Genomic DNA, 20,480 nt, shown 5'->3' with positions numbered 1-20,480 from the left:
AAGGAGAAGGAGAAAAGGAGAAGGAGAAGGAGAAGGAGAAAAGGAGAAGGAGAGTAATAAATGTGTGCCTTCTCATTGTGGCAGTTTCTGGTGTAATTCCAGTGCAAGATTAGATAAAAATCTTAGTTCTCAATTAAAGCCTATGGGCTAAATCACATCCATATTTTATGAGTAGGATTTTGTGAACAAAAAATTTGCACATCTGCTGAAAAGGGGTTTACATTTGACAGGCTACCTGGAAGATAAATTCTACAAAAAAAACAAAAACAAACAAACAAACAAAAAAACAGCAGAAAGTATAGGCTTTGAGCTGCAGAAGATCTGAGATACAGGAAAGGATGTGGGTGTTATCTGCTGTGAACGACTTGAAAGAACTAAAATGATGAACAAGGAAGACCCCTTGTCCCCAGAAGCCACTGAGCATAGCTGTCTCTTTGTTGCTGATAGGATACATTTCCATTAAGGGCTGAGATGGAAAGGCCTGAAATACCAAGACTGAATTAATGAAGGTTGAGTGAGGTGAGCCACTCATTGAGAGCCAGGCTCTAGCTGAGACAGTCAGTGATCTGTGCACTGGATCTTGAACTAAGAAAGGGGGATAGGATACAGAACCTTGAATGTTACCTCCTTCATCCATTTTTAATTCTCCTATCTCATCCTTCTTTTACCCCCAAGCTTAAACCTAACATTGTCAACAAGTTTTCCCTTCCCTTAAGTCTGGAGGTCTAATGAACCTATGCCTTTCTGAAGTATCTATAGGAATTGGTCTGTAAAAATCCACTAACTACAAGAACTAAAATGTGACCTGGATAGCTGATCTTTTACCAGTTAAAGTAAGGCTAATTCCTGTTTTAGATGAGTGATACTGTGTGTGATCCTTTAACAGACTACATCCTGAGGCATGCCAACCATTTTACAAAAGAAGCCCCTGTTCATCCTTTGCAGCTCTGGTACTCGGTTCTCAGTCCTGCTTACATGTTTGGAATAGTGACAATTGTCCTTCTGGCTGTGACTTTGTCTCCTCTCTTGTTCTCCCTCAATTCCTTTCTTGATAGTTCTTTAGCCCTTATCTCATTCCATAACAAGCTTTTGTGCCGTACTGTTTCAGGAAAAAAGACTTGAGCATGTCTGTGGAGGCTCTGTGCCATGGAGCAAACCTCTTCTGGAGTAGTGTCGTCATGCTTATAGTAATGCAGTGCCCAAGTAACTTCCTTAACAGCAACAACAAGAATTGCTAAATTTAGTTTACCATTTATAAAAGACCAGGCATAATGATGCACACCTGTATTCCCTGTACTAAGTACAGGGAAGATGACCTGAATTTCAAGGTTATCTTCCGCTACACAGTAAATTTGAGGAAAGCCTTGGCAACATAAATTATCTCAAAAAAAAAAAACTGGAAAGATTGTGGGTTATGTTCCCTGATTTATTATTTGAGCTGAGTCTGGGCTGAGCATTTGTTATTCTGACATTCTGGAGGCTGAGGCAGGAAACTCAGAAGCTCAGATCAAGCCTGGGGATAGCAAGAACCCATCTCAGAAAAGCAAAAAGAAAGGGGGAGGTGAAAGACAAAAAGGAAGAACAGAAGAAGTTCACATCAAAACTTTTAATAGGCAGAGTGATGTCAGCCATGAGCAGCTACCCAACATCCCTAAGTTATGGCAATGAACCACACACACGGAAGTGACTCACTACATAGCTATTAAACATAACCCAAGGCAATGGGAGCACTGATGCCCTAAAATGAAAGAGTGAATAGGATAGACCTCCAAGAAGACTGCTGGTGGAATTCTTACCCTAGGCAGAGATTCTTCCCTTAAATATGAGCCTCTCCCCTTCACAACAAAGCATGAAGCATTGCTGCTGTCCTTGAACCATGTTCTGATTTTACATGATGAAAAGCTCTGTAATGTGGAAGCCTGCTGATGCAAAAAGAAGCTACTCTGCTGACTGCCCTATTACTGATAGTGCTCAGTGACTCAGTGACTCAGTGACTAGCATCCCCACAGGAGCTCCATGGGAAGAGCTGAGGTCGATTCAGCTGCAGAAGCATTTTGCATGACGTCTTTGCATAGGTTTGGAAGAAGTCAACCAGCTGTGGGTGATTCAGTTGCCCACACTGGGGCAGATGTAGAGAAATGTCCCCTAGGAACAAACAGATACAAGATCATTGGATAGGTTTCTCTCTCCAAAGTTACTGTCATTCCACAAAACAGCTGTGTTACTTCCTGGCAGTCAACACTGTTCACACAGTCCAAACTCTAAACAGCAACTTGCTACTCTTCCTTGCTCCCTTTTCCATAGGCACCCCAGACAGACCTCATGTATAAACTATAGATTCATCTATCCATTCATTCCTGTTACATTTATTTATAAAATGGCTTCTATGTACCTGCATTGTTGTCCATTATGGTAATGGGAATTAGGTAAGTATTGCCTTCTCCGTTTCACTGCCAACCGAAACAAACAGAGTAGTTAAATTACTTAACAAAAGCCACACAGCTCACAAAGGAAAAAAGCTAGATTCAAATTCAGACTTTCTGAAGCTAAGATCAATACTCTTTTCATTATGCACATCTGGGCTTAACAAGTTTGCAATGATCCTTATTAATTAATGAATGTTAATAATACATATCACAGGCCTCATGTGGGGGCAATGTCTAGGGTTGTCTATATAACTTTTAAAACTTTATACTTATTTTACTGTTTTCAAATGCAAATGTATTCTTTTCATTTATACATTTGTCAGTTGCCATTTCATATTTCACCAGTTAATTTATACACCTAACATTTCTGTGACCGTCTCTCATTCGCCTTTGTAGGCATGATCCTCCTTGTGACTCTTCTTTCCAAGACTAATAAACACTGATAGTCCCTGCTAGAGGTTTTGTCCCACAAAACAGGCTCAGAGCCTTAGTAGTGGCAATCCACACACACTAACAATTTGGGCAAATCTAAGGGTTCTTTCAAGCTCCATGCAGCATCAATCTGGAACTTGGTTAAAAAAAAAAAAAAAACACGCAGCCTGTGGTTACAAATAACACTTGGGAAAGGGCTGGGTTCCTAGCAAATTACAGTTGGAAATTATGCAGGTGGCATATTTGAATCTTTGTTTCAATCAGTTTTGACGTGAATCTGGGAATAAGTGGCTATTCCCCAGCCTGATCATCTGACCTACAATCTAGTGGCTTTAGATATATGTAGTTTGCAGTGTCCAATAAAAACAAGGGCTTAAAATGGAAGACCTTGATACATAATAGTGTTAGAGCACTCTCTGTTCCAGTAAAGACAGAAGAAAGAATTCTTCTTAACACTGAAGAACGTGATGACATGTTAGGTCTCACACTGAATTCATGAAAACAGAACTTTTTACAAAGACTGAAAACATTACTTGAAGTCCTTTTTCAAGAAAAAATGCTAGCATTTCACAACAGGTGAGTCTTAGAAACCGAAGAGGTTCAGTGGGAGAGGCTAAGAAAAGGGATGTGGGTTCACACCAGAAATATACACAACCCAGTTTATTCTTCCACACTGTATCTGCCTGTTGTGAATTAAGTTTGAAATATCTTCTCCTGACATGTGGTATTTCACCTTGTGCTCCTTCTCTGTGCTTGCCCATCTGTTTTGAGGCAGCTTGGCACCGGCATCTGATTCCTCTTGAAAATGTTCTGGTTGAACTGGTCAATGGTGCACGTTAATCTCAGCAAAGCTGCAGGTGGAAGCCCACATCAAGTGTCCCGCTTACTGCCTTGCAACTTACTGCCTAGCAAGTGTTCCCACCAAGAGTGCTGTAATCACGTGGTTTACTTGCCTCCAGAGACCTCCTTGATTCCTGAGAACCCAGCAGCAGACCCCAGTCCTGCTGCTGGGGTAAGATCCCTTGGCTGCTGTGCATGTTTAGGCTCCTGTTGAGCATTTGTTTTCCTTGGCATTTCAAAGCACTATGCTAATTTTTATTACACCCTTGACTGACCAAATCCTAGTGCCAGCAAGCCACGATGAAACAAACACTTACAATTTAGAGAAGAAGTTCAGATTCTATTTTCCATGGAGTCTAAAAGTTTCATCACCTGGTAAAACACTCCAAACTGGACAGTGGCCTCCACTGTACTTATGTGACCTCAGAACTGCCTCTGCTGTTTCTCTCCTTCAGTCACTTTCTATCCTTTCTCTCTGTCACCCTCTCTCCATATACACACATTCAGAAGTGATCCACACTCAGGAACAAATACACAGAAACACAAGCTTACAATTTTATACAACTACATGATGCATTCAAATTACTACACACATGCATACAAATTACACACACGCACCACAAACATTCACATGCACAGTGCCCTAATTAAACTCTAGAATGTATCCATGCTGACTTTCAGAATTCAACCGTAAGCACCACTAGCACTAAAAGCAGCAATTACCTTTAAAGTTCTGGAAACACATGTAACACTAATGATTTCAAATAGACAGTACATAAATTTCTCCTAAAACCCTAAGATTCTGAGATATATTTGGGTCAGCTACACACATATTCTATCACCATACATTTATTCTACAAGTTCATCTGGGCATTGAAGATCCTTTCATGGCCCATGGTCAAGCATCCAGCAGTAAGTATTTTCAAAGTATCTGTGGGGAATCACTCCTGTACTTAAAGATAGGGGTTTCAGAGATATATGAAACAGAATCTTGGTTTTAAGAAAATTAATCTAGTGAAGACAAAAATCTTATAGCTAGAGCAGTTGATAAAACATGCTTCCTTTCAATAATACTCATAATTGTGAATTTTAATAACATTTCTCAAATTCTATTATCATAGTGAAAGTCACAGGGGAAGAAAGTGACATACAGACAGAGATGGGAAAGGAGTCTGGGGGTCCTGGTATGTACTCCTCTGTAATCAGGATGCTTGTGGTCATTTCTCTCTAACAGAGTGTAAAGTTTACATGCAATTAATTATGTGTTCCCATATGTTCAAAACCATTTACTAGGACCTGCTATATAATGAACATTACATCTAAAACAAGACTTAATGACCTTGGACAGGATCCACAAGGCAATGCAAGTGACCTCAGTCCTTCGAATGCTACAGTCACGGCTTAACATTTCTGAATCTCATAGAACACTATCAGACTTTCACCCCTAGCCTAGAAATTTAAATTCCATCTTGTCCTAAAGTTGCCTTTAAGATCTGAGTTTACATCAGTGATCACTAACATTTTGATTGAAGACTCTCTCTGGATGGGACTGACATTTAAACCATGATCTTGAAGTAAACAATCTCCCCTCTGTAACATAGGTGAGCCTCATCCAACCAGCTGAAGGCCCAAACAAGATACAAACAGGAGATCTCCTGAGCAAGAGGAACTATTCCAGGAGCTTTCCTAGGACTATCTTCAGCTCTTGGGTCTCTTGCCTATTGACTATCAGACCAGAACATACTTCAAGCTTCTATCTTCATCCTATTGGACCATTGTACACTTTGAAGTCAGTCACTTCCAAAATAATTTGAACTAAACTCTATTCAGATATTTTTCCATATTTAAAATTATACAGGGTTTTCTTCTCTGGAAAAGAGTAATACGACATCCACAGCATCATAAAAGGTTTTGCGTAAGCAAAACCAAGAACATGAAAACAACACACAGACTAACTCACAGCTGGAATAGCATCTCAGATTCCTCCAATTCAGGATCCAGGATGCAGTAAGGATTCCGTATTCTCTGAATGCATTTTTTGATAGAGACAACAGTTGAAGCTCAGTGACATAGTTGTTAATACAACCCAGTTCTTTATGCTGTGCTGAGATGAGGAACTTGATCATACCTGGATATCAGTCACAGACATCTTATGTCATAGCCATGTGATCCTTTACATAGGGCAGGTGGTGACGGGGTAGTTTGTAGACAGAACAAGTACACAGAAAGAACCAGTGGAAAAGAGCCAGCAAGAGTTAATTCACAGTCCTTTAGGAGATAATCATGGAGTCTACATCCCATTACCTTTACTATATTTTTTTGTCAGAAAGTTCTTATGTCCTTGATGGGTAGTGATACAAAGGCATTATTACCAAGAGGTAACAAAGATCTTTGGGAGCCAGTCAAGAGCTGCTTACTCTACTCATCCAACACATTTTCATAAGAACACTCAGATCAGCCTAGAGAGCCCTTACAACTCGGCATGAAAATCTCTTCATTAGTTCTATACTCAGCTCAGCCTGAAGAACCCCATCCTTACCATTTATCATGATTATGCAGTTGCTGGCTTTAGTTCTACCTATGAATATTTTCTTGGTTTCTGCTTTCTGAAACATTTCTATAACTATGGCTAATGCTTTACAAGATTTTGATAAACCTGTGTTTGTGAAACACACACACACATACACACACACACATCTTCAGAAGATGCATAAGTCAACTTGTAGCAGGAGTCAATAGCATCATTAGGGAAATTGCATCTAGATCTATCAAAGACTTCCTGCTCAGGATCATGGGCAGTCAAGTGGGTGGCATCCAGGTCTTACAGACCAGCTGGAAACTGAACAATGACCATCTTTATCAAATGTTCACTGCAAAAAACATAGTGGCAGAAATACAAGTATAAGTTAATTCAGGGGGAAATATTTTCAACCCTTGAGGGAATCACAAGTTTTGGCTTCTGGGTTCTGTTTCAGGGAACATTCTGTTTCCTTACTGCCTTCATTCTAGTCCATGGAGGTCAGTTCTATTTCAAAGAATTATTTAAGGCTGGCTTTCTGTGTAGTAAGGGATTTTTATGCCACCTCATTGCAAAGATATTTTTCTTTCTGAGTAAGTAAAAACTTATAAGCTAACAATTAAATGGCTCAAGATTAACAACTGCCAAACACAGACATATACATGCCTGCTATAAACCAGTTTATTCAACCCGATAGAGAAAAGAACAGACAAAGGGATGAACCTATGCATTTTCACATTTTGAGTCATGAGATTTTAAAAATAATTTATGGAATCAAGTTTAATATGATATACTTAATGCTATTACTAATATTCTTACCTCCTCCTAATATTGGTTTTTTCTTATTTATCAATGGCTCTACTGTTGTTTCTTTTTTCAAATGAAAAAAATGCTTCAGAAAATCTTTGCCATCGAAATTTTAAAATTAAGTTTCAAGCAAAGAGAATGGCATGGTACATTCATGCATGTGCATATATGCAGAGATCAATTTTTGATTTGTACCTTAAAAAGAATGTATTGAGGCAAGAGGAGAATTCAGTGGCACAGATATGGGCCAAAATGCTGCTGAAGTGGTTTCTTCAGCATTAGGAAAACTAAAGATTAATACTTTGCCAAGAACCATGTCTTTGGAGATATTAAAACAAACTAACAAAAAAGACAGTAAGAATAGTTACAAAAATAATTAACTCATGTTGCTGTGGATGTCTTTCTTGCAGATGAGCTAACACAGGTATCAGAACTGGGAATAAAGAATAACTATAAAAGGCCAAAAGCCATTCCCATTAATAAATAGAGAAGGGCAGTGTGTTAAGCCATCAGTGTAAATGAGTCCCAAGATAATCATCTGTAAGAGGGACATGTGCTGGTCATTGATGTTCATTATGTATGGTCCTGTTCTCTCTCTCTCTCTCTCTCTCTCTCTCTCTCTCTCTCTCTCTCTCTCTCTCTCTCTCTCTCTCTCTCTCTCTCTCTCTCTCTCTCTCTCTCTCCCTCCCTCCCTCCCTCCCTCCCTCCCTCCCTCTCTCCCTCTCTCCCTCTCTCCTTCTTGTGTAAACCACCCATAGTTGAGAGACCAAATCTGACTGGTCCGGACAATACAAAGGCAAACAGTCCTCTGTGAGGAGAGTGAGGCTGATTATAAGGAAGATAGTAAAAAGATGCAAGAGACAGATAATGGAGGAGCTGCAGGTCATTACCACACCAGCAGCGATTGTATTTCTTATAGCTTTCTTATACTTCAATACCGTGGGAAGCAAAGCCACAAGTTAACAGAAACAATTTGCTGAAAAATACACATAAGACATCTGTTCCTATCCAAAAGCCTCTCTGTTCCTTCCACCAAGGTCACTAGAATCTTCAGTCCCTTGCCTTGAGTCTCAAGTGCACCTCCTCTTATCTTCCCATGCCTCAGCAGGCCGGGAAATATGCCAACAAACCCTGACCTGTCTGGACTCTGCCTGGCAGGCAGTCTCTCTCTGACTTTCTCTGTCATCTCTCTCTGTCTCTCTCTGTCTCTGTCTCTCTGTCTCTGTCTCTCTCTGTCTCTGTCTCTCTCTCTCTCTCTCTCTCTCTCCTTCAGAGAAGTGGCAAATGACTCGACGCTAAATGAATAGTAACACCACTAGAGCAAAGTTGATATAAATTTTCTGAAATATTTTCTCCTAGTTTTGTTGTTTGTCCAATTTTTTTAAGTATACACTTTGCTCTCTTTATTTATCCTCTTCTCTTTCCTTCCTCCAAACCTCTCAAATATCCCTCTTTGTTCTCTTTCAAATTCATGGCCCTTTTTTTCATGAATTGCCTTTGTGTGTCCTTAAACACATAAATATAACATGCTCAGTCTGTATAATGTTATTTTATGTATTTGTTTTCAAAGCTAACCATTTCACATCTGATAACCAACTGGTCTGCTCTTCCCTGGGGTAAACTATTTCTCCTAATCTCAACAGTTAGTATTTCTCTATACTTCTTTGTGTTGGGTTGGAAATTGAAATAATTTAAATGTCCTTCAATTGATGAATGGATAATAAAAATTTGGTACATATTCACAATGTAACACTATCGAACTGGCGAGAAAAAGTGAAAAACACAGGTAAATGAATAGAACTTGAGATTATATTCAGTGAGATAATCTAGACCCAGAGAGATAACTATCACACAGTCTTTCTTTGGAGGATCTTAATTACAAATCTTCAGATGTAAGTACACAACACAGTTTTTGTGAGTTTTTTTTTTTTTTTTTTTGAGAAAAGAAATTATTATGTACAGCTCTGGCTGGCCTAGAGTTGTCTGTGTAAACTAGGGTGGCCTTGAACTTACAGAGATCTTGCTTTCAATTTCAAAACTAAAAACAAAAACAAAGAAACAACATGGCTACAGTTTAACCTTCTTTTATTATTATGCTTTTACAAATTAAGACCCAATTGCTGCTAAAATGAAAAGAAGTCTTTAACATGTTATGCTCAATGGGAGGGTTGGGCAAAATCACCAACACTAGAAAACACCAAGCCTCTAATGGTCAGTTATTTATAGTAAGTGTTTGCTATGATCCTGGCATACTGGTGAGCAGTTAACACAGATTGTTTTCATTTAATGCATGCAAAAATTAATATAACAGAGAAAAGTGCTGACTGTGTTCTCATCTCACAGGCAGAAAACTATCAAATTGGGCCAAGTGAAAGGTTTCATGGAGTCTCCCCAGTTGATGAGTGTGGAATGAAGCTAACAAACAGGCTCCCGGAGAGCTGAGCCCTCCTACAAGCACACCAGGGAAGGACAAAGCTGTAATGCCAAACCCCAACATCATGCCCCTTAGATGAGAGATGCATACAGTCCCTGATACTTTAGAAAATTAAATATAGGTTCCCATGGGGACAGATACTCGGGATCACATTTCACTCACTGCAGCAGGTCTACAGATGAGATGTATGTGGAGCCCAGACTTGCACTGCAAGCATGTACAAAAACCACACAGGGTGAGCTGTTTGCCTCCCAACCTTAAGCACCAGGGCTCTTGGGAGCAATCAGTGCGCCTCAAGTTCTGCCACACAGAGCAGTGGCACTTTGGGTGACATTTCTGCCAGTCCACAGAAATGCAAGGAAAATAAAAGCCATATGTTAGATACAGAGAGTGTCAACCCATGACTCTCATTTCTTCAGTTTGCCTTCGTACAGTTTTGGGTGGTAAACCAATTTTGTTTTTTCCATGTAGGAAAATGGAAAATTGGGACAGCCACCATTTGACTTTAATCTCATTCTTACTTGTCGTGATAAAATGTCTGTTTGGGAGGCAGAAGAGATGGTTCTGTGTGTAAAACAATTTTTTTTGTGCAAAAATGAGGGACCTGGGTTTAGATTTCTACCACCCAGGAAGAAATCAGGATATAGTGGCACAAGCTTAAAGCCCATGTGCTGTGGGGCAGAGACAGACAGGGCCTGGAGTCTCACCAACTAGGTAATCAAGACCTGGTTTTAAAAATGGTGTAGAGAACAAAAGAAGAAGCCACTCAATATTGAACTCTGGCATCCACCTGCATATACACATGTAAATATACACACATTCAGCAATGTCATCTTTTAAATATCTGTGATTACTTCTTAGGTTTTATAGTGATTAAAGGAATCCAAATGACTTAACCACCATTGTCTTATGGAAGAAATGGTAGTTTCAACAATAAGTTAAGCACTATTGTAAGTTGAAAAATGGTTAAAGTTCTCCATTTGGCTGAGTTTCCATGTTACATAGACTTTGCACTCCAACTAATCACCTTCGATTCATGAGCCATAGCTGTCTGCTCTCCTGCTTGCCTCTGCCTGGTCTTATGCCTTGGCAATGTAATGACATGAAAATAATTGTGTTTCAAAACCTTGATTCCCTGCCTTTTATTTTGCCTCTTAAAATTCCAGCTACCATGCAAACAAACCCAGACTAAACCATAGATGAATAGAAACCGTGTGCCTAGGTACTCCCAATAGCTCAGCCACATGACTAACTCCATACAAAGTAAGTAACTTGTAGCATAATTCCAGGCTCAGAAGATGGCAGCTAGCTCAAGTTTTAAGTTCAAAGGAGAAATGCCACATTGAATGCCTTGCTGATATGGTGACTGTCAAATCTGACACTGGGCTTGCAATAATTCCTTAAGATGCCATTTTATCTAAAAGGGAACTAAGCAATCACCTGTTGTGATCTTCCGCTTGAAGGAATCAGTGTGCGTGGCCACTGGATTCTGTGAGCTCTTTCATCTAGCTATTGGCAGAATAAGCCTAGAAAACTACAACAGTGAACATAATTCCCCCAGAATTATCCAGAATTGTCTTCATGTACCTATCCCATAGCAAGAAATGGATGTTTCTCTTGTACTCTAGGCTACAATATCAGCTACCTATGTCAAAGGGTTCTAAGGGATAATTTTAATGATACCAGTAAAAGAATGAAGACCTTATTCCTCTAATGTAATCCTGCACATTTTAAGCCAGAAATGTTTCAAACTATTACATTGGAGTTGGGAGAGCTGAATTCAGGAAGCATAGGTTCAAACTCCTGATTTAAGCATTATTCCTGCTTCATTCTGGTCCTCAGATTCCTTCTATAAGAAGTTATAATGCTGGACAGAGGAGTGTGTGTGTGTCTGTGTGTGTGTGTGTGTGCACATATCTTATTCAAGAGGAGATATAGATTTGTATGTGAAGTTACAGACAGAAGCCAGAGGTCTAGCTCCAGTGTCATTCCTCAGCATATGCCACAGTGCTTTTAGACACAGGGTTTCTCACTGTTCTGTAGCTCACTAACTAGACGAGGATAACTGGCCAATAAGCCCAGGATCTGCCGGTCCCTTTAATGCTAAAGTTACAAGAACATGCCACCAAACCCAGTTTTGTTCAGTTTGTTTATTTGATTGTTTGTTTGTTTTTAACATGGGTTTGAGAGATGAAGCACAGGTCTTCATGCAGTGAACACTTTACCAGCTGAGCTACCTCCACAAGCTGACTAAGGGTACTTCAAGACCCTTGTTTTTCCAGCAGCACCCCAAGCCCTTAATCTGATCATTCTAAATGTTTGGAAATAAGGCCTCAAAGATAAATGCATTAAAACTCTCTGGAGACTGAAGTTCTGGTATCTACTTAGGAAAGTCTGGTGTGCCGCTTTTCCAGAATCCAAACAAAAGAGAATTTAGTTTACAGGTGTTATTGTTATGGATCCTGGTAGGTCATTCTTCTGGAAATAAGACTTGGCCATCTTTTCTTTTCCCTGAGGTTGCTTTTGTGTACATTAAGCTTGTGCGTTTCTGTGATCGTTAAATGTATTCTGTGACTTGGATTGAAGTGGATTCGGGGATCCACATGGAAATAAAACCAGATGGACTGTAACCACTATTGTGATATTTATCACTGATGGTGCTTGCATGACTGTGGCGCTCCATAAAACCCTGGAGGGGTTACCTTCACTTAATGGCGTCCTTCCCTCTCACTCAGCAGCTACTTCTTATTACAAACAGCTGCCTGGAAACGAGAAAACATTTTCTATTTCCAAGGGACACTGTTGGCTCTCAAAGCACTTTGCTCGTTTTCCTTAACAAATGTTTAGGTTTAATCAAATTTCTAATTCTAAAAATGATCTTATCTTGCATGCATTCTGAGTCAGGAACGCAGGAGACCTACTATGAATCTGAAAAAGGATAAAAAGAATCAGGATAACGAGTGCACGTGCACACACAGAGACACATGTGCACACCACACACACACGCACACACACACACACACACAAAGACATTTACACACAGGCCCATGTGCACACACATACACAGGCACATATGCACACCATACACACATACAAACACACAAAGACATTTACACACAGGCCCATGTGTACACACAAGGCAGGGTGAGGTGCACAGCTCTGATGTTTTCAGTGCACTCTTGTGATGTTTCTGCCACCCCTTGGACCAGCTGATTTCTGCCCACTCCAGCTACTAGGGGCACCAGCTGACTTTGCTTCTAGTGATGGCTTCCTTGAGCTGGGTTAGAAAGCTCCTTCAAAATAACCCAGTGAAACTACATTAGCACCAAAGTAAGGGAGGAAAACAAGCGTCATATAAACTTTATTAGCACTCTTTACTATGAAATAAACTAGGCTTACACTTCTTTTGTAGGGGAAAATGATGAACACAAAAAAACCATACCGTATTTTTACTAACTAACGTGCACTTGTAAAATGCATGGCATGCTGTTTTACAGGCAGTAGCATATAAAATACTTTTTCCAGATGTGGATTCATAATTCTCCAAAGACTATAATAGTTATCATAAGATTTATGGAGGATAATTTATTAATCACATTTTTTTTTCTGTTCGGAGATCTGTTTGGTAAGATGAAAGCAAACTTTAAAATGTCATTTTAACCAAATGTAGATGGCATAATATCAAGTTACTCCTTTTGTTCAAATTATTTTTAATGACTTTATTTGCTTTATTGCCTACACAAGTCAGGACCAACTTGGTGTAATGATCTCTTCAGGAAATCTCTTAAGATATTTTAAAAGTAAAATAGCATGGAGCTATTTTAAAAACTAAATGAACTGAACTGTGTAAGTTAATTACTGTTCATTTATTTGAGGGACATAGGAGCTACAGAAGCTTGGTTTGTTGATTTTTTTTATCTTTGCAATTTTTTTTTTTGCATTTTTTCTTCCTTTCATAGGATTTACAAAAGAAAAACCCTGTGGAAACTATAGCTTACTGTGCATACCTGCAGAATCTCCAACAGAAATGTAGAAGCCCACTTGTGTCTGAGGTGCTATAAGTAACACATTGTTAAATAAAGTACATGTTTCAAGCACAGGGCCCTTTAATCTGGTCTAGATTATTAAAAAACACAGCTGTGCTGAATCCATATTGAGGACCCCAAGTCACATGATAAGTAAAACAGTCCAAATGGCTCGCTTTTGTCATTGCTTTATTTGAAGCGAGTTTTGACTGAAGCTTAACACTGCTGGGCTGGAGATGGAGTGGGAAAAGACAACACTCCATTTCAAGGAAAATCCCTGGTTCTAAACTGTGACTGCTCCTTTCATATACCCAGATTTCCAGTCTCTCAGCTCACCAGCAAAGGCATCTTCCCTAGACAGGGGTGGTCTGGAGAGTAACAAACAGACAGCTAGCCCTTAAGCTGCCCTTCCTCTTCTCAGGCTCCTGCAGCAGCCTTCAGAGTTTACTAATCCCCAGTAACAGGATACTACTTCTCAAAGTCCTCATAATAGATACTTAGCTTGTAGTCAATGTGTGAGCTCTCACGCAAGTGTGGGAAACAGCATCAGTGTTCTAAACTGATAGAAACAGGAGACCACAATACCAGAGACAGACATGACCACACGTGGCCCTTCTACTCTGAAATGTCAAGAAAAGCCTGGGGCTAGTGCTGGCTGGACTGTGATGGATGTAAAACTGGGTGGAGGACACAGCAGCACTTCAGGTTCTTCTTAAATGCTAGTACGACTATACATTTCCCGAGGATACACTGTGATGCCACAGTACACTTCTGTATTATATAGATTTACTCCAGAGATATACCTAGATTACCCACAGACTTTTCGGTCATTACTTTGTGATAAGAAAAGTCAAAAGTGTCTAACTATTTTAAATCATATACTACAAATAGTAATAATCATTGTCTTTACAGTAGAACACCCATGCTAACCTTTCCTATCCTGTTGTGAATTTTCCATACTTTAAGCAACCTTCTCATCCATTCCTTTTATTTTCTCTCCCAAGATGTGAAAAACACCACTGGACTCACTGATTTTAAGAGCTGAGCTTTGTTTGTTGTTGTTGCTGTTGCTGTTGTTGTTTTAGCCTGGCTTGTTTTGCTTTGTATTTGATCTCCAGTTACATCATGTCTTAGTAAATGTCAAGACATTTTCCATCCTCTCACTGCTGAATAGAATTTCTTTATGTGTATATGTGTGCACACTGTGTGGGTGCATGGACATGCACATGTGCATTTGTGTACTACATTTTCTTGTCTATATATTGATTCTGAGTGCTATAAACAGGGCTGCAATAAACAGAAGATGGCATGGAACTCTCTAATGTACTGATTTCCTTTTCTGTGAATCAATGCCCAGAACTGGAATTGCCTGATTGGGTAGTAGTTCTATTTCTGAATGTATAGGCAAAACCCTTTATGCTGTTTTCCACAATGGCTGCCCCATTTTAGTCCCCACCAATAGTATAATCACATTCCTGTTTCTCTACATTTTTGACAGAACTTGCAGTGTTTCATAGATCTGCTTTCATATGGCCACTTTAAGTGTGGGAGCCTTGCATATTTAAATTATCCAGGTAATTCTTTCTGCTGCATGTTGAGGGAAGGAGACCCAAAGAAAAGTAAATATGAAAGATGCTGAAACAGGTTCAGCTGTACAGACAAAGGACACTTTTGAAACTTCTGATCTCTTCAAGGACACTTATCTGCTAGTAGGTAACAGGTCATTCAGGGTGACAACCTCAAACTGTGCTCTTCTCACATACTTTCTAAGCCAGAAGAAAGGCTGGGCAGAAGGTCTGGAGCAATAGGCAAAATTGTCTTGAACCATCCTTCCAAAGTCTTGGGCCCTAGGAGCTAGCAAGGGCCTAAGTTCCACCTGAACCTTACAGACTAGGAAATACAGAAACATCCCTGGACATGCGGAAATGCATTCTCTTATTGGGCTAGTTGTGGCCAATTTAGAAAGCAAATGAGTCTTCTATTTTCATAAGGTAAGAGTCCTTCCTTTGCCAACATAGAGAGGTTCTCCTGAGGCTTGTTCTGCAGGTCTGAACAGTCCCAGCTGTAGTCAGGCAGAGATGGTTCAGGATCAACCCACATAGATTTATTCCCCCCTTTTAATAATTACATCTCATCTGAGATATGAACACAATCAGATGTTGACAAATGTGCACAGTGGGAAAGCCATGTAAGTTTCCCTCAAAGAAGTAAACAGTGCCTAGTAGGATGGGTCAAAAAAGGACATTACCCCTCTAAGAGAGGTCAGATACCCAAAGCAAATTCTCCAGCCCAGAACACGAGTACTAAGTTCTAGAACAACAGATGACAAAGACTGGGTAGTGCTTCTCTGAGGAACGAGCATGACAGATAGTTCCTTCCAAAATGAAATCATCACAGAAGAGAAGCACAGACCACCCATGGTTTTCCTCTTTAGAAATGTGAAAGGTAGAAATGTAAATGTGTGTAGCAAAAGCTCACAAAATTATAAGTAAAGGAGGTAATAAAACATGTGCAAAATAATTTTCTACAAAGATACTTATTTTACTAAAATTTATAATAGTCAAAATATAAATTTATTAAATATAAAATATTAATTTTATTGACCAAATTATATTATACAATAAAATATAATAGTAAAAATTTAAAAAAGAAAAGTTGGAGCCAGATCACATGGGTGTGAATGGTTACCAGTGGTGTCTTACTAGACCATAGATAGCAGACTTTTCGGTGAAAAGTCACTAAAGTGTGTACTCTCCTTCCTTTTCTGATAGATGTCTATGCCTGCTTCTTCAGAAAAACAAAAGCTCAGATATTCACACAACATTCATTCCTCTCAGGCACAGTGCTGGGGGCTTTGTAGATAATGGTCCAATTATTGAACACACCCAATCTGTGAGCTAGGTCTCTTTTGCAACTGACTTTGAGAAATTGAAGTTCTATGAAACTGACAGTCATCCTGGTGTTGGAGGGCTTATCCTCTAATCAACAAGTGTTTTTCAGAATATATCTACAAAGCTATCGATTTCATCTCTGTTGAAATCCAGAGAGAGCCTCTAAAGTTTGTTAGGGAAAATGGCGTGTAAGTCACTAATGTGAAAATACTCCATTGTATAGTCTGTTTCAAACTTACAATACAGAAGTCAGAGCAGAGTTGGGGGCTCAGGGCATAAATTCACCATCTGTAGTGAAATGTAATCAGACCCTAGGAGTTTCCACTTTGAAGTCTTCCTGAATCTGTGTGGATTACAGGTCTGAACATATCACCAGCTTTGACAGGTGGCTTTATTTTTCATTTCAAAGAGGGCGCAGAGAAGGCAAGGGGAGAGAGGGAACACGTGCACAGCAGAGCTTTGAATGTGGCCCCAGGAAGGCTGGCTGAGGCATTTTTCTCAGTTCAGGTCACACACTCAGAAGAACTGAAACAGAAGAACTGAAACAGAGGTTTGGGGATGTTGTCCATGTTGGCTGTGGCACGGGGAAAACATCCCCTTTCCAAATGGTGTTTCCACCTTTTTCAGCAACTAGGCCATCTCTCAATTTGCCCTGCATCTTAAAAAGTGCTCCTGGAGTCAGGAATCTGTTGGGGATGACAGTGGACAGGAAAACCTGAGCCACAGCAGTGGTTCTACCCGTTTCAGACAACAGCAGCATCTCTAGAAGCTGAAACCCAACTTCCAGGTCTTTTAGCACAGAGACGGCTAGCTGGGTAGCCCCAGGAGTCAAGCAGGACAGTGTACTATACACAGCTCCTTCTGGGTGAGGCTGATCTAACCATCCCACTTGACAGAAAGGCTATTCACAATACATTCATAGTGGAAGAGTAAGGCAGAGTCATAGTCGTTTGTCACCACTACCATGCTGAGCAAGCACAAGCATGCCAGAACCTGCTCATAGCTTCCTGCATATGATCCTGAAGACATATCTTGCAAAGCACCAAACCTCACAGCATAAGGAAAGCCTCCCACTCAATAGCCATTATAAATGAGGGACTGCTACTTGAGAAAGCATTGTGAGCATGGAAAGACTATTCTTCAAGAGAAAGGGGACTGAATCAGAAGACGGAATCAAACACTCAGCCTCACAAAGGAATAAATGCTGTATCTTCCCAAACTGCTGCTCAGAGTGCCTTCACCTGCTACAGTACAAGAATCCTCTGGAGAGGGATGGCGAGGATTAGTCCCTAACATAGCTAGAAGCATACACACACTTCCAACTTCAAAAGAATTAAAGACACACTCTAGACTTCTTCACAAGAACCTTAGCTTTATGAAAACTGAAGGAAAAAAATGAAAACTGAAGGAGATTTTGTCCTCTGAGCTTTAGGGCACAGCAGGTTCAAGTTGCCCCTGAAACATAGTTGGTGTGCTAAAAATTATATTTAAAGTATTATAATTGGTTTTAACGAATGTTCTTCTCTAATTGGCAGGGTGGTAATGTGTTTCAGAGGCCAACTAAGATATACTGATACAGTAGGGCTAAATTGGAACCTCTAACTTCTCTTTATTGTTTGCAACCTTGGGTAAATTGCTTAAAATCTTTAACTTTTGTATTTTTTTGGTCAGTGGCTACCTACTCATCGCAACCATCCTTTAATCCTTCCCTGGCACTTTTGAATTTAAATTCTGAATTCCAAATTGAAAATATTTTATAATATTTATATTTACAATATTTAAAGAAAACATATAAATCACTAAATTGTTGTGAAGATAAAAACTGGATTCCGGTAATGTTTTTATTTCTATAGTTTCAGAAAATACGGAAAGTGGAGAGCAAGAGTGAGCAGAATTCTTTCCACAAATCAAACCTGTGCAGAAAAATATCCTTGGAATTTAGGGCCATGTGATAAGCTTTCAGCTATGGAAAGAACCAAAGTTTCTGTAGAGATATTCTATTGTGTATCATGAATCGCTTTGTTATATCTCCCCGTAACAAGAGGAGCTCATCACAGGAAATGCTCTTTGCCTTCTACGAGATCATCACACATAATTGTCATGCCCACCCAGCTGTTATTATTCCCTCTTCACAAATGTGGGAAGTAAGACTTTTGAAAGTAAGCATTTATAGGTGACAGAGTTGGGAATGAAATGCAAGTCTTATTCTGTAGCTTCAAAATCTCACACTGGCCTTGGAGGGAGAGGATGCATCTAGCACTGAAGTAACTTGAGGTACCAGGCTGGGTTGGTATGGGGGTGGGGGATCTGATACCAGAGTTAGTATCAGAAGAGAAGAGAAGAGAAGAGAAGAGAAGAGAAGAGAAGAGAAGAGAAGAGAAGAGAAGAGAAGAGAAGAGAAGAGAAGAGAAGGGATGGTGGGGAAAGGGGTGCTGGGAAGAGAGGAGCTGTGATCAGAATGTAAAGTGAATAAATAATTAAATTAATGGAAAAAAATCACACCGTACTCACTGAGGTAATGAATTTCACTATAGCTTCTTATAAAGTGTGCTCCTTCTGTTCCTATCTCCGATTTTTAATACAATGTGTTACACTGACTATGGAGACTGGGTAACAAAAACTAATAAAATAAACATAAGCCATAATTTTGGGTATTAACAAAAATAATATGTCCTTATATAACTATAGTTCACGCCACGTGGTTTGAATATGTGATGCAGCCATCGGTTTATGTGTTTGCACACTTGATCTCCACTTAGTGACACTGTTTTGGAAAGGTGCCAAAACTTGAGTGGGTAGAGCCTCCATCGAGGGCGACAGGTCCTGGATATTTTAAAGTTCAGCCCCAGTTCCTATTAGTCCTTTAGTTTCTGACAGTGGATACAGTGTGAGCAGCTGCTTCTTGTTCTTTCTTTCATACCCTCTCCTTTAGGGTAGATTGTATGTCCTGGAACTCTGAGCCAAAACAAACAGTTCTTCTGTTGATGCTGTCTGAAATTGCATCACACCAACAACACAGTTAATAAAATACACTTTCACATATTAATTTTTCAACAGTACTTTGAGTAGGCAGATGGGAAACCATGGAACAGCAAGTAAAGTCTAAGTACAGAGAGACCCTAAGCTTGTGCAGCCAGGTATGGATATCTCCTTATATTTTGTGTCCTGGGCAGCTTGCTCTCCTTATCCACTGTTCACACTGAGCAAGTAAGTGCTAGTACCTAAATGTTCTTGGCAATACATTTCCATCATCTCTTAAGACATTGGTGTTCTGAAGCCGCTGGAAAAGATTCATCTAATACATAAGAAATAAGGAAGCCCAAATGTTCTTACACCCAGAATTTCAAAACTCTTGACAAGAAGCAGCATTTCAAATTAGACTGGGAGCTCCCACCAGACAGAAACTATAAGGTATTTTCAGTATTTCGCTCTGGCTCTGGCTCTGGCTCTGGCTTTGGGTCTGTCTGACTCATAGAGAATGCTTGAGATTTGCAAAGGTGGATCAACACATCAATCAACCAACCACAGACAGTTCTGAGTCTGGAGCTCTCCCGTACCTTCTTCCACAATACCCCTTCCTTGGGAATTTTCTTAGTGCTTGGAAAAGATGGGAGCAAAGGAAGGAAGCCTTGCCAAGCCTCTCATCCAGGTAGCAAGAAAGCAAAGTAGCCATGTGACTCAAGTTTCTAACCCTCCTTGGTTCCTTTGTGTTCCAGTCCCTTGATGACTCCGCTGTCTGAATTCCAGATGTTCTCCAGTCCTATTGAAGGTGGTTGGGAGGAAATTCTTACAGTTAAACTAAGTGGGCCATTTTCTTTCACTCCTATACTTCATATTATTTTTGGAAGAATCCAGGCCCATCTTACATACAACTCAGTGGTGCCAAGCTTTCAGAAGCTGTCAATATCCAGCTCTTTATAAGTATTCTTGTACTTATTTTCACATTAGAGAGAAGAGACAGAAAGTCTAATTGCATTTTATAATTTCAGCTGAAAATAGACTTTTGGAGTTTTCTGCATTTTGCCCAAGCATTTCCCCTGGACAGGGTAGGACAGAAACAAATAGCCTGTATCCTGGTGTTTTTCTGGGGACAGGAAACAAAAAAAA

This window comes from Mus caroli, chromosome 12, assembly GCF_900094665.2.
Source record: "Mus caroli chromosome 12, CAROLI_EIJ_v1.1, whole genome shotgun sequence".
Lineage (NCBI taxonomy): Eukaryota > Metazoa > Chordata > Mammalia > Rodentia > Muridae > Mus > Mus caroli.
Note: the sequence above shows the minus strand (reverse complement) of the source record.